We start from the raw sequence: 19,017 nt of genomic DNA on the forward strand, positions 1-19,017 counted from the left end.
AGCAGTATACTTTTTCCCAGCATTTATTACAGTGTTCTGCACAAAGTTAGCACTTAATAAATATTATTATTACTCCTGCTAATACTGCCTCTACCAATACCACCAATCTGCCCCCCAGGCCCGTGTTCTTGGATATGAGAAGCGGAGAGGTCTGGTGGAAAGAGCACAGGCCTGGGAGTCAGAGGCCTGGGTTCTAATACTGGTTCTGCCACTTACCCGCTTTGTGACCTCAGGCAAGTCACTTAACTTCTCTGTGTTTCAGTTCCCTCCTCTGCAAAATGGGGATTCAATATCTGCTCTCCCTCCTACTTACTCTGTAAGCCCCATGTGGAACCTGATTGTCCTAAACCTACTCCAGCACTTAATACAGTGCCTAGCGCCTCGTAAGTATTAACAAATACCATAAGAATGAACCAAAAGAAACAATTACCACAATTATTATTATATGGATCCAAATGCATAGTGGATGAGGAAGAGAAGGAGAACAGGGGTAGGAGTGATCTAATGGAAAGAGCATCGGCCTGGAAGTCAGAGGACCTGGATTTTAATTTCAACTCCCTCACTTGCCTGCCTTTTGATCAGGGCAAGTCACTTCATTTCTCTGTGCCTCTGTTTCCTCATCTCTAAAATGGGAATTAAATGCCTGTTTCCACTCCGACCCCCTTAGACTGGGAGCAACATGTGGACAGGGACTGTGTCCAACTTAATTATCTATACCTTCCCTAGTGTTCCATATATTGCTTGGCACATAGTAGGCTCTTAAACACTACAATTATTATTAGGTTAGACGGCAAAGCTTTCCTGAAGGAGAAGTGATTTTTTTATAGGGCTTTGAAGATGGGGAGAGTGGTTGTCTGTCAGATATGAAGGTGAAGAGAGTTCTGGGCAGTAGGAAGGATATGAGTGAGGGGTCAAAGGTAAGAGAGATGAGATCAGGCCCAGTGAAGAGGTCGGTGTTAGAGAAACAAAGTGTGTGGACTGGGTTTAAGTGGGAGATGAGCAAAGTTAAGAAGGAGGAAAAGAGTTGATTATCTAAAGTCAATAAATCAATTAATCAATGCTACTTACTGAGTATTTTCTATGTGCACAGCACTATTCTAAATGTTTGGGAGAGTACAGTGCAGCAGAGTTGGTAGATGCATGGGTAGCCACTGGAGATTTCTAAAGAGTGGGCCCCCTCAGCATCCTTCTCATCTCCGGCTGTGCCTTGCCCTGACTCCCCATCACCTCTCCTGTCCCTAGTGAGAACTTCCTGGGGGGGTGGGTAAGGGTGGGAGGGGGGAGCAGATCCTGTGTCAGAGTTTCCTTGTGGACCCTCAGTCTAGGTTACAGCCAGAGCCCAGCAGCTTCAGCCGGGGCCCAGTGTTCCGGGATTCATTTCTTTCAACGGCCGCTGACATGTTCTACGGCTACAGGGTTTGTCCGACCCCAAACCCGACCTATTTCCTCATCCTCGGCTGCTTGTGGTTTTCGTACCTCGCTTCCCCCCTCCCACCTCCCAGCCCAATAGGCCCCCAAATCAGCCCTGCCTGGCCACCAGCACCCCAGCTGAGCAGGAAAACCCTTTGAGGGTGGACAGTGATGCTTCATATTTAAATAGTATCTTTACTCCATGAGTTCAAAGCCCTTTACAAGCATTGAGGCCTGAATCTTCCTATGAGGGAGATGGTTCCCTATTATTAAGCCCATTTTATGGACGAAAAAACAGAGACTAGAAATGTAACAAGTTAATAGCAGCGTTAGAAATAGAGCCCCACCTCCTAGTGTTCTATCCGTCAGACCACTCTACTGTGAAGGAAACTGCCTTGGGCTCTGTCTGTGGGGATATTGATCTACACCCCGCCCTCCCACCAAAGGTCAGTGCTTCCAGTGGTCCCCCGACTCTGGCCCTGCCCACCCCAACTCCTCTGGTCCTGCATGTCCTGAAGCAGGTCGGAACCTGCTCAAAGGGGAAGGCTTCCTTAAGGACTTGAATGCCCTTTCCCACTGAACACAGCACCTGAGCCAGCCAGGAGTAGCTTCAAGGGCACTTTCTCATTATCTGCTCCCCCACAGTGAGTTTGACAATTCTGAATGGCAGGAGATGGATTTAGGGCAGGGGATGGGATAGGAAAAGGGGCTGGGTAGGGGCTGGGGGTGGGATAGAGAATGATGCTGGGATATTCATTCATTCATTCATTCAATAGTATTTATTGAGCGCTTACTATGTGCAGAGCACTGTACTAAGCGCTTGGGATGAACAAGTCGGCAACAGATAGAGACAGTCCCTGCCGTTTGACGGGCTTACAGTCTAATCAGGGGAGAGGAATGGACTGGAACATTGGATGAGGGTAGGATAGCGGCGGGGGGGCGGCGCTGAGGAAGGAACTGGTATAGTAATGGACTGGGATGGGGGAGGGATAAGAGAAGGGATTGCACAAGTTTTGGGGCTGGGGCAGAAGATGGGACTGAGACAGGGGATGGGAGTGGAGAAGGGAATGGGGCTGGGGAGCAGTGGATAGGACAAGGGATGGGACTGGGACAAGGGATGAGAGAAAGGATGGGGCTGGATAATGGTGGCTGCAGGGGAAGCAGGAGAGGGTCCAAAGGGAGGTGGAGAGGGTCCAAAGGGAGGTGGCTCAGAGAAGGCCAGAGAGTGCCCAGCCCTGCCAGACTTTCCCAGACCTTGGTAGGTGGGTCATGGACCCCTGTGACCGTCGGCTTTGAGGCCTCCATGATCTCTTCCCACTGTTTATCCTTGCTCCTCTCCCACAAAACCCCACCTCAGTCGATCAATCAGTTGTTTTTATTGAGCACTTATCGTCTTCAGAGGACTGTATTAAGTGCTTGGGATAGTACAATACAACAGAGTTGGTACTCACATTCCTTGCCTTTCAGGAACTTACAGTCTAGAAGGGGAGACAGACATAAAATTATGGATATGTACATAAGCGCTGTACAAGGGCCAGGTGATGCAGAAGGATGAGGGAGTAGAGGAAATGAGGCTTAGTCAGGGAAGGGCTCTTGAAAGAGATGTGCTTTTAATCAGGCTTGAAGTTGGGGAGAGTGGTGGTCTGTCAGATATGAAGGGGGAGGGAGTTCCAGGCCAGGTAGGATGTGGGCAACGGGTCGGCGGCGAGATAGATACAAAATGGAGGTACAGTGAATAGGTTGGTGTGAGAGAAGCAGAGTATGTGGGGTGGATTGTAGTAGGAGATCAGCAAGGTAAGATAGGAGGGGGCAAAGGCGATTGAGTGCTTTAAAGCCAATAATCAGGAGTTTCTGCTTGAACCACTGAAAGTTCTTGAGGAGTGAGAAAACACGGGCTGAAGTTTTTTTTTTTTAGAAACAGCAAGGAGAAGTATGGACTGGAGTGGGGAGAGGCAGGATATGGGAGGTCAGCGAGGAGGCTAATTCAATAGATCAAGGTGGGATGGGATAAGTGCATGAATCAGTGTGATAGCATTGGAGAGGAAAGGGTTAGATTTTAGCAATGTTGTGATGGTAGAACCGCAGGATTTGGTGATGGATTGAATATATTGGTTGAATGAGAGAGATGAATAGAGGACAATGCCGAGGTTACGGCTTGTGAGTCAGGGAGGATGGTGGTGCTGTCTACAGTGATGGGAAAGTCATGGGGAGGACAGGGTTTGGGTGGGAAGATGAGTAGTTCTGTTTTGGATATAAGTATGAGGTATTGGTGGGATATCCCCATAGAGATGTCCAGAGGGCAGGAGGAAATGCGAGCCTGCAGAGGAGAGAGATAAGGGGTGGAGATGGAGATCTGGGAATCATCCACATAGAGATGGAAGTTAAAACCATGGGATCAAATGAGTTCTCCAAGGGAGTGGGTATAGATGGAGAAAAGAAGGGGACCCAGAACTCATCCTTGAAAGACTTCCCCAGTTAGGGGGTGGAAGGAAGAGGAGAAGCCTATGAAAGAGACTGAGAATGAGTGGCCAGAGAGATTGGGGGAGAACCAGGAGAGGACAGTGTCTGTGAAGCCAAAGCTAGATAAAGTTTCCAGGAAAAGGGGGTTGTAGACAGTGTTGAAGGCAGCTGAGAGGTAAAGGGGGATTAGGATGGAGTAGAGGCTGTTGGATTGGATGATAAAAGGATCGTCGGCGACTTTTGAGAGGGCAGTGTCTGTGGAGTGAACAGGGTGGAAGCCACATTAGAGGAGGTCAAGGAAGGAATCGGAGGAGAGAAAGTAGAAGCAGTGGGAGTAGAAAACTCTTTCAAAGAGTTTGGAGAGAAATGATAGGAAGGAGATGGGATGATAATTGAAGGGAGTCATAGGGTCAAGGGAGAGGTCTTTTTAAGGATCAGGGAGGCAAGAGCATGTTTGAAAGCAGTGGGAAAGAAGTTACTGGAGAGTGAACAGTTGCAGATGGCAGTCAGGGAGGGAAGAAGGGAGGGGACGAGTGTACTAGAAAGGTGTGAAGAGATGGGTTCGGAGGCTTGCATGCTATACTACTCTCAAGCCAACTACTCGCTCTGCCTTATTCTCCTCCCTTCCGGCACCAACTTCTTGATCACCTCCTCCCCTTTGCCCGAACTCCCTCCCCGTTCACTTTCCCCTCAGCACCTATGTGCAGATCTTTACACTCTATTACTTCCTTCTGTGTATAATTTATTTTAGAGTCTGTCTCCCGGTTAGACCATAAGGTCCTCAGGTCTACTGATTGAATGGTATCCTCCCAAGCATCAAGTCCATATGCTCTGCACCCAGTTGGTACTCGATAAGTGCTATTGATAGAAGGATTGATTGACTGGCTGGGCCTTTGGCTGCTCATTTAAAGGATGAAAGGATAAAGATGCTGCGAGGGCTCAGCCCCTCAGGGCTGCCCCTGCTGGACTTTGTGGTGGAGCAGCCAGCAGGGCCCCTGGGCCCAAGAAGTGGGTGGCTTCTAGAAAGGAGGTACAGTTCACAGGCCCAAGAACCAAAACTTGCTACAGATTCTCAGTGACCAGTTGTGCTCGAACCCGGTCGGTCCCTCCCGCCCCCTGCTCAGCGAGCCTCCAAGATCAATTACATTTTTGAATGTCTGAAAAGGAAAGTACAAAATGAGAAATGCGAAATGAGCAGACACAACAGTCTTCTCCCTCCCCTCAAGACCACTGATCAGGAATTGACTTTAATGCACAGATAGAACTCGGACTCTGAGAAAATGAACCTTGCAATCGTTTCCATAAATCTCTCTCTTTAGTTATGTAATTACCAAGCTATATGATAGATCTTTGTTGAAATCAAGTCATAAAAAGAAGAAACTATGACTTTATTCTTCCAGGGAGTCACATGCACTGATCCCATGAGTTGTGGTTAAACCTACCACTAATGGAAACAAGCATAAAAAGCTGAAAAATGCATATATTATCAAGGGGAAAGAGCAAAATTCAGAAACTATTAAAACTATCTAAAGTATTTATAAACTGCAGATGCTTTGACCCAGACCTAAAGACTTGGACTGGAAATTCTTTAAATGAGCAGCCAAAGGCCCCAAACCAAAGAAAAGAGCTTCACCATCAGTTGGGCACATCTGATATGTCCATCTGATGCTTCTATAAATTTGGTGTTGTGCTTCCCACATTCATCCCAAAGACATTTCCCTCCACCTGCTGCGCCTGGACCTTGAAAGACAGGCTGCGCTTAGGGGCCGGGGCATGCCTGGTAGGACTCTGTCTGTCTGGCTGTCCAGCATGGGTCGGGGGAGGGGGGTGGGGGAGAGGGGGAGAGCACACAAGCCATTTTGAGCACAGGGCAGGCAGAGGTTTTAGTAAGGAAGAAGAAGGTTGTGGGCAGGGAGGGGTAGGCATCTTTAAGAGCTATAGGCCAGGGACCGGCCTTTTGGGTTTTTTTCCAGCCTAGCTTGTAACCTACTAAAGTGAAGCATGAGATTGGCAGGGTCAGAGACCTGGGAGGAGGAGGAAGCTGGGAGTCCAGTTCAAACCACAGTATGGGGTCAGAGACCTGGGGTGAATGAGGCTGGGAGTACAAGCTCACACTGTGAAGGGGTCAGAGACGGTCTGAGGAGGAGACTGGGTGTCAGTCCAAGCTCACATGCCTTGGAGCGATCATCACTCCTCTCTTCCCACAGAGTAGGTCTCAGGGCTGCCTAGGATTGTGGGCTTTGAGAAAGCTAGAGGAACACACTCAGGACTGCAGGCCAACAGTTGCCTTTGGACACTACCTCCCACGGGTTCTCCTCGACTTTTACAACTTGGAGTTTAGACACAGGGCACCTACAGCTTATGAAAACGCACACTGTCCTCCTGTAGCCGCAGAGTGTTGGAGGAACGAGGGCAACCACCCTCCTCCCAGGCCATTCCACTCTTCCTAGGACCCCCGTCTCCTCCCCGGATCCTTTTTTATTTTAAAAAATGAATAGTTGCCCTTGGCCAGGCCGGGCCCTTCCTTGAATTTGGCCTCCCCCTGACATCACCCACAGGACCCTCCCCTTCCACAGGCACTGTGGGGAGGAAGCGGTCCGGCAGGATACAGATAAATTTTCATTAATATGTTTAAAAAGTTGGGGGCTGGGGGAGGGAGGGTAAGAGTCCCGGTCCGGGCAGGGCAGGGGAGGAAGCGGCAGGGACCTTTGCGTCAGAAGTGGGAGTAAAGAGGAAGGCAAATCCCTTCAGGCTCCTGAGACCAATGAATATTGAAAGAGAGTTGAAAGGGGGTCTCTGCTTTCTGAAACCCCGGTAGGGCTGAGCAGCGATGCGGGCCGTTACGGCCTTTGACAATACAGGGACTTAGTTCTGGAGCTCCGTGACTCATCGACAGTGGGTTGGTAGGCCAGGGTGGGTCATTTGGGGAACAATAAGAGCATCCGGCCTTGGGCCAGGAGCCGCTCCTCCAACCGTAACGGGGTCACTGTGGGAAAGCGGGTACTGACCTCAGCGTTTGGGCAAGAAAATGTACTTTGTAATCACTTTCATCCATCTATTTAATTAATAATAATGATAATAATAATAATAATGCTATTTGTTAAGCCCTTGCTATGTGCCAAGTACTGTTCTAAGCCCTGGGGTAGATACAAGGTAATCAGTTTGTCCCATGTGGGGTTTACAGTCTTAATCCCATTTTACAGATGAGGTAACTGAGGCACAGAGAAGTTAAGTGACTTGCCCAAAGGCACACAGCTGATGTAGTTACTGAGCTTTATGATGTATTTATATACATATATGCACATACACACATCTCTGTTGAAATCAAGTCATAAAAGAAGAAACGATGAGTAGGCCGAGCGGGTCATTCATTCATTCATTCATTCATTCATTCATTCATTCATTCATTCATTCATTCAATAGTATGAATTGGGCTCTTACTATGTGGAGAGCACTGTACTAAGCGCTTGGAATGTACAATTCAGCAACAGATAAAGACAATCCCTGCCCAATAACAGGCTCAGGGTCGAAACCGGCCCTTCTCTGAGAGACTGGACGGTGCCGTCACCTGCTATGCACTGGTTCCCCCTGGACGCAGAGGCCCCTTTCCATCTGATCCAGGATCCCGGCCTGAGCCCTGACCTCGCAGCTTCAGGGACGCTCCTTTCCCCCACTTGGCCCGGGGCTCAGTCTCCAAAAGGTGCCGGTGACAGGGAGGCTAAAACACGCCCGGGCCAAGCAATTTTGCACCCGATTTCACCCCTTGGCAAGCCTGGCTTGAGAGGAGGACATTGACTCTCCTGCAGTCAACGAGCACTTCCTACCCTGTGTCCCCTGGGAATCCTGGCACCGGAGAGGCCACCGGCCCCGTCAGCTTGTCCCCACGGCCCGGCCCGGCTCTGTCCCATCCGGACCGGCTTTGGGCAGGCCGATGGTTCAGCAGGGAGACCTGGGCCCACTGCCAGGTGGACAGCTGCTTTTCCGAGAAGGGGAGGGGCACCTGTACCCCAGCTGGGGTCGCGACTGGCTCCCCGAGCCCTTCTCAGCCCGTCCATGCCGAGTCCCGTGAGAAAACCTTTCCTTGCTCTCCCTCCCATTGTTCCTGCCCAGTTGCTGGTAGGGAATCTGGCCAAGGCTGTTGGGGAGACTGACAGTGCACACCGGGCCTCTGGGCCGTGGATAGAGCACGGGCCTGGGAGTCAGAAGGTCATAGGTTCTAATACCGGCTCCACCAATTCTCTGCTGGGTGCCCTTGGGCAAGTCACTTCACTTCTCTGTGCTTCAGTTACCTCATTTGTAAAATGGGGATTGAGACTGTGAGCCCCACATTGGGACAGGGACTGTGTCTAACTCAATTTGCTCATACCCACCCCAGTGCTTAGTACAGTGTTTAGTTCATAGTAAGCCCCTAACAAATACCACAATTACTATTATAGTTCCAACCCGCAGATCCACCTCCCCCTTCCCTACTCCCACTCGGTGATGGACAGAGGAACTAGTTCTGACCCTCACTGGCCGGGTATTGGCGGACCTGAGATTTGCTGGCCTAATGTCTGTGGGCCTGGGGTTTGCGAGCCGGGCATTTGCAGGCCTGGGGTTTGCTGCCCAGATGGTTGCTGCCCGGGCATTTGCTAGCCCCGGGCTTGCTGTCCGGGCACTTGCCGGCCCGGGGTTTTCGTCCGTCCGGGCAGACACAGCTGCGGTGTGTCCAGGAGGAAGGACTGCACCGTCACCCGACAAGTTGGGGCTACGTAGGCGAGCACTGCGAACAAGATGTCCAAAAATAACTGTGGCTTCTTCCTCAAAGTGGGCCTCTGAACACTGTCTTTTACAGAAGGATACGTCACCGCCACCCTCCGCACCAACCCCAGGCGTGGTTTGCAGGGTCTGTGGGGTTTCCGGAGCCCCTGCCCTCGGGCAGCTTACTGTCTGGGGTTGGGGGAGTGGGGGGCAGGGGTAGTGCCGATACCCCAGGGCCGGAGCCGGAGGACTGGTCCGGACGTCTGAAGGCAGAGCGACTGTAGGTCCGGGGCTGCTAATCTGTCTGAGGAGCAAAACCTCCTCTGCTCCACTGGAGAAAGCTCCGGGCCAGGCTGGGCTGGGCCAGGAGGAGCGGGGCCTAACCCCAAGCCCTCACCCATCTTTAATAATGATAATAATGATAATGTTGGTATTTGTCAAGCGCTTACTATGTGCATAGCACTGTTCTAAGCACTGGGGTAGATACAGGGTAATCGGGTTGTCCCACGTGAGGCTCACAGTCTTAATCCCCATTTTACAGATGAGGGAACTGAGGCACAGAGAAGTTAAGTGATTTCCCTACAGTCACACAGCTGACAAGTGGCAGAGATGGAATTCGAACCCCTGACCTCTGACTCCCAAGCCCGTGATCTTTCTGCTGAGCCATGCTGCTTCTCTAAGCAGGTGACCACAGGTACTGGGAAAGGTTTAACCACCACGGGCCACTGAGAGACCCTCTCCCTCTCCGCCCCGGCCCCAGGCCTGCAGAGCGGTTCACAGCCCCAGCTCTGGTCTCGCTGCTGCTCTGGTCCCGCAAGGCCTGGCCTGGCCTGGCCTGGCCTGGCCTGGCCTGGGCTCTTTGCCCATTATTCGTCCCATAATTGTTTTCCTGGGAACTGATCACAACCAAAGTGGGGGAAGTTGGCGAGGACCGGCGTGGGGCCCTTATCTGAGTGAGGCCTTGCGTCCGACACCCTTGCCCTGATGTGAGGCCCTGTGTCCGCCGCGATGGTTGTGGCCTGGAGCCGGATCAGCTCCGGAATGGGTCAGTAAACCCTTCCGGCCGGGCCCCTAACCCTAAACCATCCAGAACCCCGAGGGTCCGGGGCCCATCAGGGTCCCAAAAACAGTCCGGGTGGCAGAGGGTGGAAGGGGGAGCTGTTCTCATAGTGGGTGGGCATAGGAAAGAAACCGGCCAGGCCTGCGGGGCGACAAATGGGTTGGAAACTCCAATGGGGCTGGGGTGAGGGGGGGAGGGATCTGGAGGGGGAGGGTCCCCTAGAGCACCGGGAGGTCATCCCGCCCTGCTTCCCTCCCCCAGTCATTCAATCGTATTTACTGAGTGCTTACTGTGTGCAGAGCACTTTACTAAGCGCTTGGGAAAGTACAATGCAATAATAGAGACGGTCCCAGCCCACAAGGAGCTCCCCGACATCTAGAAGCAGCGTGGCTTAGTGGAAAGACCCCGGGCTTGGGAGTCAGAGATCGTGGCTTCTCATCCCGGCGCCGCCACTTATCAGCCGGGTGACTTTGGGCAAGTCACTTCACTTCTCTGGGCCTCAGTGACCTCATCTGGAAAATGGGGATGGAGAGTGTGAGCCCCACGGGGGACAACCCGATCACCCTTGTATCACCCCCGGCGCTGAGAACAGTGCTTTGCACTTAGCAGGCTCTTAACAAATAACATTATTATTATTATCTAGGGGACGAGCTCAGGGTCCTGGCCGGCTGAGCGCACTTCTCAGGGCAGCCGTCTCCTTCCGACTGGGCTGGGTTTCTCTCGGTAAGCCAGGCTCCTGGGCTTCCCAGACCCACCGGACCCCCCGCCCCCGGCCCCGGCCACCCGGCCGGACATTTCAGGACCCCGCTCGGACGGACGGACGGACGGAAGGACGGCCCCAGGCACACGGACCCGCGCTAACACACCAAAGTTGGAGCGTCTCAGGCCCGAGGCCAGGAAGGGCCGCGGACCCGCAGCGTGTCGGCCCCGCAGGGTGGCGACCCCGCACGCCGGGGACCTGGCAGCAGAATTCCCCGAAGCCCTCCGGCCGCCGAGCAGGAGCGGGATTCCCGGGTGCTCTTAGCCAAAGCTCTTGGCCGAGCTCGGCCCCGATCGCCCGGGAAATCGGGGCTAAGAGCTCCGGCGCTGAGTCCCCTCCCCGGGGCCACGACGGGCGGACAGGTGGGGGGTGCGGGGTGGGGAGGGGAGGGGGCGCAGGTCGGAGCCCCTCAGCCCTCTTGGCGGGGCCGGGGAGAGGGAGGACGAGGAGGAGGAGGAAGAGGAGGAGGAGGAGGAAAGAGGCTCGCAACTTGAGCCCCACAGCTCCCCGGCCTCTCCCCTTGCCGCCGTCCCCGACCCCCGGCCGGCTCAGCAGGGGTGACCTCCTTCCTTCCTTCCTTCCTTCCTTCTTTCCTCCCTTCCTTCCTTCTTTCCTCCCTTCCTGGCGAAGACCGAGTCCCGAGGCTCCACCCCCATCCCCTGCCGCCCCCCGCCGCCCCCCGGGCCGAGGCCAGGGGACCCGTCACCTGTTGCGGGGCCGCGCCAGCCGGACAGCGGTGACCGATGCGGGGAGCAGCCAGCGGGGAGCACCCAGAGGGGAGCACCCAGAGAGGAGCACCCAGAGAGGAGCACCCAGAGAGGAGCACCGCGCCGACAGACTCCGCTCCCACACACCGCCCGGGACTCGGCCGCCGCGGGGGGCGGGGGCCGGGGGCCGAGGGCCGGGGGCCGGGGGCCGGGGGGGAGGAAGGACCGGGCGGGTCCGGCCCGGCCCGGCCCTCCTCTTCTCTCCTCTCCTCTCCACCCCTCTCCCCTCCCCTCCCCTCCCGCCCCGCCCCGCCCCGGGGAGTTTTGCTCAGACGGACGGACGGACGGACAGACTGACGGGCAGACAGATGGATGGACGGCCGGGTGGACGGAAGGACAGACGGATGGATGGATGGATGGACGGACAGACAGGTGGACGGACAGACGGACGGACAGACGGACGGACGGATGGACGGACGGGTAGATGGACGGACGAACGGATAGGCGAACGGATGGATAGATGGACGGATGGACGGCCGGATGGACAGACGGATGGACGGATGGACGGACGGTTGGACGGATGGATGGACGGACGGACGGATAGACAGAGGGGGTCTGTGCAGCGCGGCCGGACCTTCCAGCCCAGAGCGGGGCCCCGCGGGGAAAGACCGAGGGCCGAGGGCCGTGGGCCGCTCTTGACCGGGCCGGATTCCCCATCGGACCCACCCGGGACCCCGCAGCCCCTCCGGCCCGGGAGCGGGACCCAAAGCACGCGGGATAACGCCGAATCCCCGGGGATGGGCGCCCCGAGCTAACGGCGGTCGCCCCCCTCCTCACACTCCCCCGGCCCGGGGGATAGGCGCTCTCTGCTGACGGAATTTTGGGGCTCTCATCCAACTCTGTCTGCCGTGTGGCCTCGAGCAAGTCACGACTTCTCTGGGCCTTGTTTTCCTCCTCTGCAAATTGGGGGTTAAATACCCGTTTCCCCTCCCACTCCCACTGTGAGCCCCGTGTGGGACAGGGACGATGTCCTAACCGGATTATCTCGTATCTTGCCCAGCGTTTGGTACACGGTTTAGAACACAGTAAGTGCTTAATAAATACCCCAAGAAGTATTATCATCATCAGGGTCTTTCAGGACCATCTGGCGAGGTTAAAAGTCAGGATCTGGACTCCCGGGTCTGGAGGAGTGAGGCTCTGGGCCTGGCAGGTTTCCGGTCGACCTCCCAGCCGCAGGGGCCGGGGCTGACCGACCCTCGGCCGGCGGGAGGCCGAGAGGTCTGAGCGCCGAGCAGGTGGGGAAAGTGAGACTTTCTGAACCAGACCGTGTCAGCTCACTGGTGGAGACTGCGATGCGGCATAAATAGACACCTCTCAGGGGTCCAAAATACATCAATTAACTGCTGTGGAAATGAAACTCAGGATGTGGCTGAGTGTGAAAAACATTTGAAGTTGAATTTGTGCTCCAAACGAATTTTCCCACCTTAACCAGACGAAGCCCAGGGAACCAGACAAAACCAAGGGAGCGAGCGCGCTTGGGGTCATCGCCTCACTGTCACACATTGGAAGCCAGCACTGCCCCACTGCTTCTTCACTGTTTGACAGCTGCCTGTGGCCGGGAACACTGCCTCGCTGTTGCAGGGGGCTGGGACTACTGTCCCACTGCCGAGATGGGGTTGAGAGTACTGTCTCACTGTCTAACTGCTGCGGGTGGCTGGGAGCACTGCCTTATTGTCTCACTGCTGTGGGTGGCTGGGAGCATCGCTTCACTGCCTCACTGCCGCAGGTGCCTGGGAGCATCGCCTCACTGCCTCACTGCGGCAGGTGGCTGGGAACATCGCCTCACTGCCTCTCTGTTGCAAGTGGCTGTCCGGGTGCAGCTAGAACCCAGGACCCCAGGCTTCCAGGCTCCCGACCTGCCTCTTCTCACCAACTTCCAGGCAGGCCCAGGAAGGGCTCAAGCAGGAATAGCGGTAGCGCTGCATCCACACAATGGAGAACCCTGGGAAGACTCTTATTGGGGCTACTGGACTCGGGCCAACCTGGGCAGGAACGAGCCTCTGAACTGCAATAGCCCCGCTGTCTTTATTATAATAATAACAGGAATACTAAATATGGTATTTGTTAAGCGCTTACTATGTGCCAAGCACTGTTCTAAACGCTGGGATAGATACACGTGGGGCTCACAGTCTTAATCCTCATTTTACAGATGAGGTCACTGAGGCACAGAGAAGTTAAGTGGCTTGCCCAAGGTCACCTAGCAGACAAGTGGCAGAGCCAGGATAGGAATCCTCGTCCTCTGGCTCCCAAGCCCTTGTTCTTTCCACTGGCTGTTGACCTTGTATTCTTACATTTTTCAGCCATTCAACTCATAGCAGAGCTCTGTGTTAAGCATTTAGGAGAGTACACGTCCAGCGGGGGAGTCAGACATTAAATAAACCTTTCCTCAAGCGTCCATCACCAGTCTCCCAGCCCTTAGTCCCTCTACTTACTTATGGTATTTGTTAAGCACTGACTATGTGCCAAGCACTGTTCTAAGCGCAGGGGTAGATACAGGCTAATCAGGTTGTCCCACGTGGGGCTCACACTTTTAATCCCCCTTTTACAGAAGAGGTAACTGAGGCACAGAGAAGTTAAGCGACTTGCCCAAGATCACGCAGCGTAGCCGGGACTAGAACCCACGTCCTCTGACTCCCAAGCCCGTGCTCTTTCCACTAAGCCACGCTGCTTCTCTATTTCGTCAGGCCCCCTGGGGTCCGGGGACCGAATGTTATTAATCCCTTTTCGGATTCTTCCCCAGCGTTTAGTTCAGTGCTTTGCAGAGTAGATGCAACAAATTCGTTGAGACTGCGGGGTCTGCATCCCAAAGAACTATGCTCTCTCGCCACTAGAAGGTGCCTGTCGGCTGTGAGCGCCCGCCAACAAGCCCGTTCGGGCCTGCAGTCTCACCCTCCTGGCTAATAGTAATAATAGTAATAATAATAATAACGATGATGGTATTTGTTCATTCATTCATTCAATAGTATTTATTGAGCGTTTACTCTGTGCAGAGCACTGTACTAAGCGCTTGGAATGTACAATTCGGCAACAGAGACAATCCCTGCCCAATGACGGGCTCACAGTCTTGTTAAGCGCTTACTATGTGCCAAGCACTGTTCTAAGCGCTGGGGTAGATACAAGGTTATCAGGTTAACCCCACGTTGGGCTCACAGTCTTCATCTCCATTTTCCAGATGAGGGAACTGAGGCCCAGGGAAGTGAAGTGACTTGCTCAAAGTCACACACGTTTTCTAAATGAGGCCCTGAGAGGGCCAGTGAGTTTGTTCAGGTCCCACAGCAGTCAGTAGGAATAAACTCAGGTCTTCTGTTTCCCAGAATCACCTCTTTCAGTCAATCAATCAAGCACTTGGGAGAGTGCAGTAATTAGTAGACAGGGTTTCTACCCTCGAGGAGTTTACCATCTAGCAGGAGAGGCAGAAACTAAAATAATTTACAGATAGGAGGAATAAGGAAGGGAAGGGCTAATTATTTTTGGTATTTATTAATCAATCAGTGAAATTGATTGAGCACTTACTTTGGGCTGAGCATTGTACTAAGAGCTTGAAAGAGTGTAATAAATTTGGTATGACCCCCGCCCCCAAAACACTTACAATCTAAGTGGAGGAGAAAGCCATTACAATAATTTACAGGTAATTTCAGAGTATAAGCATATATTCGTAAATGTTGTGGGGCTGGGGGAGGGTTTAAGTATCAGAGAACTTAAGGGGTATAGACGCAAGTGCATAGCTGACACAGAAAGGAGGGCAAATAGGGTGAAGAAATGGGAGTTTAGTCAGGGAAGGCTAATTGGGTGCGATCTGATTTTGATAGGGTTTTGATGACGGGGAGAGTGGTGGTCTGTCGGGTACACGATGGGGAGGGAGTTCCAGGATGGAAGAAGGACAGAAGCAAGGGGTGGATGGTGACACAACTGAGTTCCAGGTTTAGTAGGTAGGTTGGTGTTAAAGGAGCGAAATACATAATTATAGAGGGAGATGAGCAAGATGAGGTAGGAAAGGAAGAGCTGATTGACTAACTGCCTTCAAGCCAATTATTATTATTATGGTATTTGTTAAGCGCTTACTATGTGCCATGCACTGTACTAAGCTCTGGAGTGGATCCAAGCAAATCGGGTGGAACCCGGTACCTGTCTCACATGGATCTCACAGTCTCAATTCCCAATTTACTGATGAGGTAACTGAGGTACAGAGAAGGGAAGTGACTTACCCAAGGTAACACAGCAGAGAAGTGGTGGAGCTGGGATTAGACCTCCTCGACCTTCTGTCTCCCAGACCCGGGTACTATCCATTATGCCAAAATGATACAGAATTTATGTTTGGTGCAGAAATAGATAGACAACACTGGTGGATTCTGAGGAGTGGGAAGACAATTGCAGAATAATTTCTTTAGGAGAATGATCTGGGCAGCAGAGTGAAGTATGGACTGGAGTGGGTAAAGATAAGGAGGCTGGGATGTCAGTGAGGGGATTGATGCAGTAGTCAAGGTGGGATAAATATGTGCTTCGACTAACATGGTAATGATTTGGGTCGATCAATCAATCAGTGGTATTTGCTGAATGCTTACTGTATGCAGAGCAGTGTACTAAGCTTAGGAAAGTACAATGCAACAGAGTTGTATAGTAGAGTGGAAATACTGTGGAGGTGATACAGGGTGGGTCAAGGGGAACAAGGGAGCTGAGTTAAGTGGAAAGGATTTGTGTGTCAAGAAAAGATAGGATGTGTATGGAGACCAAGTTGGGCATCATTTGCTTGGCACAATTAGAGGGGGGTAGAGAGATTGGAAGTCTCTGTGGGTGGACAGGACAGTTTTGTGGACAGGGTGTGTGGGAGAGAAGGGTGGGTGTGTGCAGGTGTGTGTGTGGTTGGAGAGTGGAATTTCAGAGTTGTTGAGTTAGAGACTGTACAGCGCTAGTGTCCAAATTTGTGAGGCTGTAAGGTGGGTCGGAGCAGAAGGTTGATGAAGTTTATCAGTGAGAGGAAGCGGGCAGCAGGAAAGACGGGGGACCAGGATGTCGAGTTTCCGAGGAAAAGACGTGAGAAAAGAGAGAAAGAATGTCAGAAAGGGATCAAAATGGTTCAGAAAGTTGGTGGTGGGGCCTCCCACTTCTCCAGCCCGATTTTACACTTGCAGGATGGAAGCAGTCTTACTTAGTGGGGCCTCATGCAGTCTCCTCTCCCTGCAGTCCCTCCCTGCGGCTGGCTCCTCCTTGCAGCCCCTCCCCACAGCCCAAAACGTGATTGTCAGCATCCCCGTGGGGATTCTGGCCCGGGTGGCAACCACCACGCCCGGACCTCCCTGCTTAGGTCAGGGAGCACAGGAAAGGGTGTGGCATGGAGCCAACATGGTTTGGGGAGCATATGAGTTGGGTGGGGTGGAGTGGACTGGGTGTGGGAGAGTAGCTCAGGCAAGGAGGAGCGGTCCAGGCAGGGGGCAGTGCCCTGGACAGGATGAGGAGATGAAGTCGAGGGAGCGAATGAGGTGTTGGGGGGAGTGGACGGGGCACAGGAGAGTAGCCTGGACAGACGGAACAGACAGGGTGGGAAGAAGAATCTTGAGAAGGGGGCAGCAGTCTGGGCAGGGGGAAGCAGACAGGGATTAGGGGGAGCAGCGCAGTTGTGCATAGTGGAAAAGGTTGGAGGGAGAGTGGGTGGGGAGGTGGCAAGCGGCATGGAACGGGGACTTATGCAGGTTTGCCCCTGTGGACTCTTGGCAGGGTGGTCTAAGAGGAGTTCCAGGGCAGAGCCCGGCAATCTGGGGTGCCCAGGGTTCACCACTTCTATACCAAACAAAACCTCCTCACTATTGGCTTTAAAGCACTCCATCCCCTTGTCCTCTCCTACCTCACTTCCCTTCTCTCCTTCTACAACCCAGCCCATACACTTCTCTCCTCTAGTGTCAACCTTCTAACTGTGCCTTGTCCTGCCTCTGGCCTGAAATGCCCTCCCTCCTCAAATCCGACAGACAATTACTCTCCCCCACTTCAAAGCCTTATTGAAGGCACATCTCTTCCCAGAGGCCTTCCTAGACTAAGCTCCACTTTTCCTCATTTCCCACTCCCTTCTGTGTCATCCTAACTTGCTCCTTTACTCTTGCCAGCTCCCAGCCCCATAGCACTTATATACATATCTGTAATTTAATGTATTTGTATTGATCTCTATCTCCCCCACTCTAAAAAAAAATATATTTGTTAAGCACTTACTATGTGCCAAGCATTGAGATAGATACAAGGTAGTCAGGTTGTCCCCTGTGGAGCTCACAGCCTTAGTCCCCCTTTTACAGATGAGGTTAACTGAGGCCCAGAGAAGTGAAGTGACTTGGCCAAGGTCACACACACACACACACAAGTGGCAGATCCGGGATTAGAACCTATGACCTCCTGACTCCTGGGCCCGTGCTCTATCCGCTATGCCATGCTGCTTCCCCTGCTCAGCTTTCCATGATGCTCTAGACTGTAAGCTCATTGTGGGCAGGGAACCTCACTGTTTATTGTTGATTTGTACTTTCTTAAGCGCTTAGTACAGTGCTCTGCATACAGTAAGTGTTCATTAAATATAAACGAATTCATTCATATTTATTATTACTATTATTAATAATGGTATTTGTTAAAGGCTTACTATGTGCCAAGCACTGTTCTGAGTGCTGAGCACCGTTCTAAGTGCTGAGCACTGTTCTAAGCACTGTTCTTACTGTGTGCAGAGCACTGTACTAAGTGGTTGGGAGAGTGCAAAATAAAAATAGACACATCCCCTGACCACAACGAGCTTATAGTCTAGAGGGGGAGCAGCACTGGCAGCTGCAGCAGCAGCTCGGACAGACTAGAGGCCTGAAGGCTGTGGGGGAGCTGATGGCTGCTGTCTCTAAAACAGACTTTCAGCTGTGGAGAGAGATGCTGAGGCAGAACTTAGACCAATGACTCTGCAGAGTATGAGTTTTTGGCCACTGTCACAATTTTGACTCGGTGACTCAGTGACGGCGCTCCCCTCCTACTTAGCTAGTGAGTCCCATGTTGGACAGGGATTGGGTTCAACCTCACTAACCTGTATTCTTATTATTATGGCATTTGTTAAGCACTTACTATGTGCGAGGCTCTGTACTAAACACTGGGTGGATACAAGCAAATAATGTTGGACACAGTCCCTGTCCCACGTGGAGCTCAGAGTCTCAAGGCCCAATTTACAGATGAGGTAATTGAGGCCCAGAGAAGTGAAGTGACTTGCTCAAGGTCACACAGCAGACAAGTGGTAGGATCAGGATTAGAATTCCTGACCTTCTGATTCCCAGGCCCATGCTCTATCCACTACACCAGTATTTTCCCCAGTGCTTAGAACAGTGCTTGGCATATCAGTCTGTCTTATGTTATCGAGTCGTTTCTGACCCGTAGCAACTCCATGGACTCATCTCTCCCAGAATGCCCCATCTCCATCTGCAATTGTTCCAGTAACGTATCCATAGAGTTTTCTTGGTAAAAATACGGAAGCGGTTTACCATTGCCTTCTTAAGCGCAGTAAACTTGAGACTCTGCCCTCAACTCTCTCCCACGCCGCCGCTGTTGCCCGGCATGGGTGAGTTTTGTCTTGCAGCAGATTGCCTTCCTCTCGCTAGCTACTGCCCAAGCTAGGAATGACTGCTTGACTCTTCCTTCCGTCACCAAGACTGGTAGAGTACTGGAAACTCTCCAGGTGCGATCCTAAGAGGGCACTTGGCAACGTAGTAAGTGCTTAACAAGTACCTTTTTTTTTAAAGTGACTGGGAATTTTGACTTTCTTTTGGGACCAGCCCTGTGACTGAGCTGGGATCCCAATGTCTGGCCTGCCATTCAGC

At 52.7% G+C, this 19,017-nt stretch overlaps 1 protein-coding gene across 2 annotated transcripts in view; it reads right to left on the reverse strand.

The window, feature by feature from the left end:
* Positions 1-11,299, reverse strand: part of TEC (tec protein tyrosine kinase) — a 56,109-nt gene extending 44,810 nt beyond the window's left edge. The window contains exon 1 of one of the 2 annotated variants that reach the window (XM_039913747.1): positions 11,137-11,299. The gene's annotated coding sequence lies outside the window, so the exon portion shown is untranslated. The remainder of the gene's footprint in view (positions 1-11,136) is intronic. The other variant, XM_029077093.2, reaches the window with a different exon arrangement.
* Positions 11,300-19,017: the final 7,718 nt, after the last annotated feature.

The sequence above is a fragment of the Ornithorhynchus anatinus genome, chromosome 12 (genome assembly GCF_004115215.2).
Source record: "Ornithorhynchus anatinus isolate Pmale09 chromosome 12, mOrnAna1.pri.v4, whole genome shotgun sequence".
In the NCBI taxonomy this organism is placed as follows: Eukaryota; Metazoa; Chordata; class Mammalia; order Monotremata; family Ornithorhynchidae; genus Ornithorhynchus; species Ornithorhynchus anatinus.